The 7,671-nt window shown below is 37.3% G+C and overlaps 1 protein-coding gene across 3 annotated transcripts in view; it reads right to left on the minus strand.

Moving 5' to 3' along the window:
• Positions 1 to 6,138, minus strand: part of LOC128653722 (ultra-long-chain fatty acid omega-hydroxylase) — a 136,734-nt gene extending 130,596 nt beyond the window's left edge. For all 3 annotated transcript variants that reach the window (XM_053707179.1, XM_053707178.1, XM_053707177.1), the window contains exon 1: positions 6,059 to 6,138. The gene's annotated coding sequence lies outside the window, so the exon portion shown is untranslated. The remainder of the gene's footprint in view (positions 1 to 6,058) is intronic.
• Between the last annotated feature and the right edge of the window lie 1,533 nt (positions 6,139 to 7,671).

Consider the following 7,671-nt stretch of genomic DNA (forward strand, 5'->3'; position numbering starts at 1 on the left):
TTCATGTTTATCTGCTTCGTGTGGTAGCACTATCAGCAGCAGGGGCAGTGCGCCTCACGTATAGTGTTACACTTTTAGTATATGGCACTTGTTTATTCATTTAGATTAAGGCTGGTTTATTTTTCTATTTGCAGATCATTAGATGTGTCCTGCTACTTGTATGGTCTTTGAAAATATATGTATTCAAGCCTGACAGTAAAGAATAGAAACTATAGTCCAATAGTACACTCCAAAGTCTTGTTTTAAATCTGGTTACGTTAACCTGACTCCTAATTTAATCCCCCCCCCACCAATTCACTGTACTCTGGCTTTTCTTGAATATACCCAGAGACCTGATATGTGGTTTATCTTGCAAATACCTCTAATAATCTATATATTTTATGAGGAAACTCAGGCCTATTATGTTTATTATATGATTCTGTCTATACATATATTATATACCTGATAGATTCAGAAGACACATTATACACTGGGCATGTCTTTCTATCAGATAGATTACAAGTTTTGAGTGCTATAGGGAAAGTAAAAAGTTGTGTTATTTAACCCCCTATAGCGCAGCCATTACAAGTTTTAAAAAACCCAGCTTGTGCGTGCGATATTGTGCTTTTAAGCTCCATACCGCACCAAAATACAAGCGCTGTTTTGAAGTGCTCATGGATGCTTCCCCCATATACATCAATGGGGAGAAGGTGTCAGAAAAAAGTCTAACACCTGCGATCGCCAAAAGAAAAGCTCTGTAACACAGCCCCATTGAAGTCTATACGATTTGGCCAATAGAATGAGAGCTGCTTAAATCCTATTGCCTGATTTGAATAGCCTATAAGATTTTAGCAGCCCTAATTCCTATTGGCTGATTTAAATTTTTCAGCCAATAGGAATGCAAGGGACGCCATTGTATACCACGTCCATTGCATTGAAGATTCAGTGTACGGCGGCTACCGTATGAAAAGGATGTCTTCAGGATGGAACAGCTCCGCGCCTCTGGGATCAAGATAGAAGATGCCGCCTGGATGAAGATTGAAGACTTCTCGCCGCTTGGATCAGAACGTCACCGTGGGGATGAAGATTGAAGAGGCCGTCTGGATGAAGACTTCTTGCTGCCTGGATTAGGACTTCAACTCCGGGATGAAGATCATTCAAGCGGGACTTCAAGAACTGTAAGTGGATCGTCGGGGGTTAGTGTTAGGTTTTTTTAAGGGTTTTTTGGGTGGGTTTTTATTTTTGATTTACGGTTTGGGCAATGTAAAAGAGCTAAATGCCCATACAAATGCCCTTTTCAGGGCAATCGGTATCTTTGTTTTTTTAGAATTAAGCTTTTTATTTTGGGGGGTTGGTTGGGTGGTGGGTTTTACTGTTGGGGGGGTCTTTGTGTTTTTTTTGCAGGTAAAAGAGCTGATATCTTTGGGACAATTCCCCACAAAGGCCCTTTTAAGGGCCATTTGTAGTTTATTGTAGGCTAGGGTTTTTTTTTTTATTTTGGGTGGGCTTTTTAATTTTGATAGGGCTATTAGATTAGGTGTAATTCTTTTTTATTTTGGATCATTTCATTTTTTATTTTTTGTAATTTAGTATTTTTTATTTTTGTAATTAAATGCTTTGTAGTAGAGTAGGATTTTTTTAATGTGTAGTTTCTTTAATTGGTAGTTAGTTTAATTTTAGTTTAATAATTTAATTAGTTTAATTGTTAGTTTAAACTTAGTTTTTTTAATTTGACAGGTAAGTTTTAATGTAATTTAAGCTAGGGAAATTGTAAATTTAATATAAAGTTAGGGGGGGAGTTAGGTTTAGGGGTTACTAGTTTAATTTAGTTTATTTCGATGTGGGGGGCTGGTGGTTTAGGGGTTAATAGGTTTATTTAGTGGTAGTGATGTGGGAGGCCAGAGGTTTAGGGGTTAATAGCTTTATTTAGTTGCGGCTATGTTGGTGAGTGGCGGAATAGGGGTTAATAACTTGAATATAGTTGCGGCGATGTTGGGGTGCGGGGGAATAGGGGTTAATAACTTTAGTATAGTGGTGGCGATATCAGGAGCAGCAGATTAGGGGTTAATAACTGTAGGCAGGCGTCTGCGATGTTGGGAGTGGCAGATTAGGGGTGTTTAGATTTGGGGTTTATGTTAGGGTGTTAGGTTTAAACTGTATTTTCTTTTTCTCCATAGACATCAATGGGGCTGCTTTACAGAACTTGTGTTTCCGCGACCGCAGCTCTCCCCATTGATGTCTATGGGGGAAGCGTGCACAAGTATGTCAAAACACTGCTTGTATTTTGGTGCGGTATGGAGCTTAAAATATCCATATCGTCCCGCGCAAGCTGGGTTTTTTTAAACTTGTAATGGCAGCGCTATAGGGGGTTAAATAACGCCACTTTTGTGGCATTCTTTACTTTCCCTATAGTGCTCAAAGCTCGTAATCTAGGTGAATGGTAATTATACCATTGCTAAGTCAACAAATCTTATGGTGGCCTATATATATATATATATATATATATATTCCACAAAGGCAAACCATGCTGTGATCTGAGATGTCATCGCAGAAAATGAAGCATGTCTGCAGAAAGAATGGGACACATGCAGGAACTATTAGAGCTATCGCTTAGTACCTTAGTTTTGTCACTTCTCAGAACCGCTCCCCGTGGTTTAGAGTATTTATTGAGCAATATATCAGATATTAATAAACACACGTGTGCCCAAAAATCTAATGACAGATTATCTATCAAGCGCAGAAGAAAGAATAGACTACCTTGATTTTTTGGCGAAGGCAACCTAGTTTTATCTTGACAATACATGCAGAAGAAGGGAACTAAAATGAATTCAAAATAAAGGGAATTAATTGCTGTGTTCCCTTATTTAGTACAAAAAAAAGAGAAGCAACTTTACATACGAATGACAGTAAACTACAGCAACTAGAACAGGAAATATTATCTCACTACTGTTTGAAAAGAACACAAATAGTTTATGTCAGCTCTGGAACAGTAATGCACTGCTATAGTCTAAGCTATACACAGTTAATGATTGGTGGCTTTGCACATAGTGCAGGGTGAGTACTCTAATAAATTAAAGCAGAGCTTTCCAAACTGTGTGTCGTGACACATTAGTGTGTCGGCAGCAGTGTGTAGGTGTGTCCCAGCTTCAGCACAAATTTTTTTTAAACGTGATTGATACCTAGTGGGTCATAGATCAACTTAACCTATTGGTGCAGCTCAGCAGGAACTGAAACTATTCCCATTGGCGGCACATAGGCTCCTGACTGCACGTGTAGTCTCCTCAATCGGCTCGTGACTGCATGTGTAGTCAGTGAGTGGGACAGCAGTGTTGATGAAATGCGAGTGTCTTTATCTAATATTCCACTAAATATTCAGAAACTGTGTTCATCCCATAAACCTCATACATCCCATTAAAATAGTAAGTAGCTATTGGTGATGTTAAACTTTTTTTAATTCTTGCACATACTTACTGTTACTTGTAAATACATTTCGTTATTATTTAATTTATGTATGTGTCCGTATCTCTTTAACCAATTTAGTTGAACCTCCTGTTTGCTGGTACAACTGAATTACTGTGTCACGATATGATGTAGGTATAAAAAGTGTGTCACCAACATGAAAAGTTTGGAAAGCACTGAATTAGAGCATGTATTTTTTCGACTATTATGGCCCTTTAAAAAGGACATCAAACACTAAGGGCCAGATTACAAGCGAGCGTGAGGTTGTGCTCACAAGAGCATGCTTCTATAGGCTCCTATGGGAGCCTCATTCTCATGCCATCAGAGACGACATCAGAACCTAAGTTTAGCGACGTTAGCAGCTATAAATATATATTTATATTATTTTATACATATATATTTACAGGGAACACACAGTTCCCATAGACTGCAATGTAAATGGACTTTTCTGTGCTGTTTTGTTGTTGTTTTTTCCCAAACACCCCACCCCTGGCAACTTTTCCCCCAAAATACTGCCTAGTGCTGTTTTTTTTTTTTATATAAGAAAATAAAGATGCTGCAATGCTATCTTTATTTTTTTATTATAATACACACCACTGTATTTAGGTGCCATTTGGGGCACATTTATAAAATTAACCAGAGATCTGGTTAATTACCATGCGCCCGCAAACAGCAAATTTGTGCTCCACTTGTAATCTAGCCCTAAATAAATGCTAGATAGAATGATGCATTCAAAGAAAAGATTATTCTCAGAATAATGAGTAAATTGGAAAGTTGTTTAAAATTACATGCTTTATCTCAGGGTTCTTCAAACCATGGGTTGGGACCTATTACTGGGCCGCGACTTGTGTGTGTGTGTGTGTGTTGTAGGAGTGTGTGTGTTATATGAGAGTGTGGTGTGTGTGTATGTGGGGTGTGTGTGTTGTATAAGAGTGCATGCGATATGTGTGTGTGTATGTGGGGTGTGTGTGTTGTATAAGAGTGCATGCGATATGTGTGTGTATGTGTGTATCTGTGTGTTGTATGAGAGTGCGTTTGGTGTGTGTTGTATGAGAGTGTATGTGGTGTGTGTGTGTTGTATATCTGTGTGTTGTATGAGAGTGCATGCAATGTGTGTGTGTTGTATGACAGTGAGTGTGTTGTATAAGAGTGTGCGTGGTGTGTGTTGTATAAGAGTGCATGTGATATGTGTGTGTGTGTGTGTGTGTGTTGTATGAGAGTGCATGCGATATGTGTGTGTGTGTGTTGTATGAGAAGGTGTATGGTGTGTGTGTGTGTTATTACCTTTTACCACACCTTTAAGCTTGACAACAATCAGGAATAAAGTACACGCACATTTTTGTAATTTTGCAGCTATCTTGTAATATATAACTTCAGAAATTTTCAGACCAAGCAAAAAAATAGGGTAGCAAAGGTATGTGGTATCATGGCACTGGGTCTTGGGGGGAAAAAAGTTTGAAGAACCCTACTCTATCTGAATCATGAACATTTCTCACTTTAAAGCTCTGATTCTTAATAAGTATTCATTACACTTTTTAGGGCTGTACTAGCATAAATCCTTAGTTACACACAGGTAATTCAACCAATAGCCAGAGTGAGTAATTACTGTAACTATCTGCTATAACGAGTTATGCTAAAAGCCTCATGTTCTGGGTAACTGGTATGTCCAGAGCATAAACTGGTTGTTAAAGCAAAAATCTCATTAATGTCAGTGAACATTATCAGACATGCTACTTATATAAAATAGTACATAGCCTGCACTGTTACATAAATGATGACATCACAAAATACTGTAACACTTTTACAACATTCTAATCAATTATGCCCTGCTTTTAATTATAGGAGATGAATTAGAAAAATATTATATAAAATATTGCTATTTTGGCCTACAGCTAAGTTTTCAAATATTAAACATTGAAGCAAATATTTCGTTAAAAAATACTTAAATACTCAAATAACATAAATATTCAAATTAGGATAAAATAAAAATTGAATTAGCATATAATGGTAACAAATGGACACTTTTCATATAGTTATCCAAATGGTGATTATGCTCACAGAATGCAATTCTATATCTGAATCTATTTTTCATAGTGTGAAAAAATATTAGAGGGGAGAAGAATCTCAAAATCGTGTGCCACAATACCTAACAGAGTGCTTTGCATTATGATTGCTACAATAAATTTCTGTTCGAGACAAGGTTTGCACAATTGAGCTAACCTTTGTCAATGACCAATTCTATGCACTAGAAAATAAAATGATTTTTGTCTTTGATAAAGTGAGCATACAATAGAATCTGCTGCAGATATTGTATTTACATGTAGTGAAGGGGTCACTCTAATATAACTGCAATAAAATGTAGGCAATACATAGTTACACATTAAACAGGGCACAGTTAATCAGGGAAATGATCACCAGTCAAATATCAGCAACATAAAATATGTTTAAAAAAAATACACCCCATACATATAAAAATCTGTACAAAACCATCAAAACCAACGTACATAAAATATGACACAATTTACTTTGCTTTAACATAACGCAAAAGAAAGGAAAAAAAACAGAAGCTTAAACTCTCCACTACTAGTGAAAAGGTTAAAGAATAAGCAGAAATTAATACCTGTAAGATCGATCTCAGAAGGAGCTGAGAAATCTGAAAGTGGATTTGAGTTAAACACTTCCTAGACTTATTAAACTGGGCACGCCCCGACAGCAGCAAATCTCACTACAGCACAAACTTGTTATGCTTTCTTTCTCTACTGCCACTAAGTGGTAGAGTTGAGCAACTGCAACCAAAAGACCCAATAATCATAGAATAAACAATGTATCCATGTTACAAGCATTACATTTGCTTACTGTTTGCATGTTTTTTTTTTTTTGTTTGTTTTTTAAAGAATGAAAGGCATAATACAGTTGATACATAATTCATATGATTTCTGTAATTTATAAAAAAAATAATAATATTACTCTGGTGTGCTTTATTCTAGAAGTTTGCAATATTGTCACAATACACACATACCATATGAAACAAAGATCAAATACATTAAAGGAACAGTAAAATTAAACGTTCATAACTCAGATAGCACATGCAAGTTTAAACAACTTTCAAATTTACTTATATTCAAATTTGCACTGTTATCTTTATATCCTTTGTTGAAGAGAATACATAGGTAGACTCAGAGGCAGCAATGCACTACAGGGAGCTACCTAGTGATTGGTGGCTGCACATATATACATCCAGATGTGTTCAGCTAGCTGCAAGCCCCATAATACCCTGCAAGCCCCAGGAACGCTCTCACATGCTTTTTTTAGTTTTGAGAGTTGGACAATTCTGGATTACGAGTTATGCGTTACAGTTTTAACAATGAAAAAATGGCCATTTCAGCATAAAAACAGTAACGCAGCCATTACAAGTCTTGTTGGTATAGCTATATAGCAAGCATTTTAGCCTGTAGCGCAACGTGAATCCTGCACTCAAAAAAATGACATTTTTGCATGGGATTTCCATAGCGCTGGTATTACAAGTTGTGCGGTGAGGCAAAAATGCTTCCGTTCCAGTCTATACCGACACAATCCGTTCCGCCACCTGAGAGCAGTAGTTATGAGTTTTGCGCAACAAAAATGTTTACCCATTGATGTCTATAGGAAAAGCGTGCACAAGCACATATTCTCAGCCCTTGGCTTTTGTGCGGTATGGATCTTATCGCCACCATATCACACGCACAAGGAGGCTTTTCTGAAACTTGTAATGGCAGCGATATGGAGGGTGAAATAACGCAACTTTTGTTGTATTCGTTTCGCACACTCTATAGCGCAAAACTTGTAATCTAGGTGTTTGGGTTTTACCTGACCACCATCCAACACATATCCTAAATATTTGGTTTCTGTTTTCCCAATTGAGCACTTTGATGGATTTGCAGTTAGGCCAGCCCTCCTTAATGACACCAACACTGCCTTAAGTTTTCCCAAATGATCTTCCCAGTCCTTACTATTAGCAACTACATCATCTAGGTAAGCAGCTACATTTTCCCTTTGGGGTAATAACACCATATCCATTAGCCTCTGAAACATTGCTGGGGCCCCATGCAAACCAAAAGCATTAGGAAGTAGAAAAGACCAAATGGAGTAGAGAAAGCAGTTTTTTTCCTTGGACTTTGGAGTAAATGGCATCTGCCAATAGCCTTTGGTCAAATCAAGGGTTCTTCAACTTCGTTGACGGCTGCAACGCCTAGA

Source organism: Bombina bombina, chromosome 3, assembly GCF_027579735.1.
Source record: "Bombina bombina isolate aBomBom1 chromosome 3, aBomBom1.pri, whole genome shotgun sequence".
Classification (NCBI taxonomy): domain Eukaryota; kingdom Metazoa; phylum Chordata; class Amphibia; order Anura; family Bombinatoridae; genus Bombina; species Bombina bombina.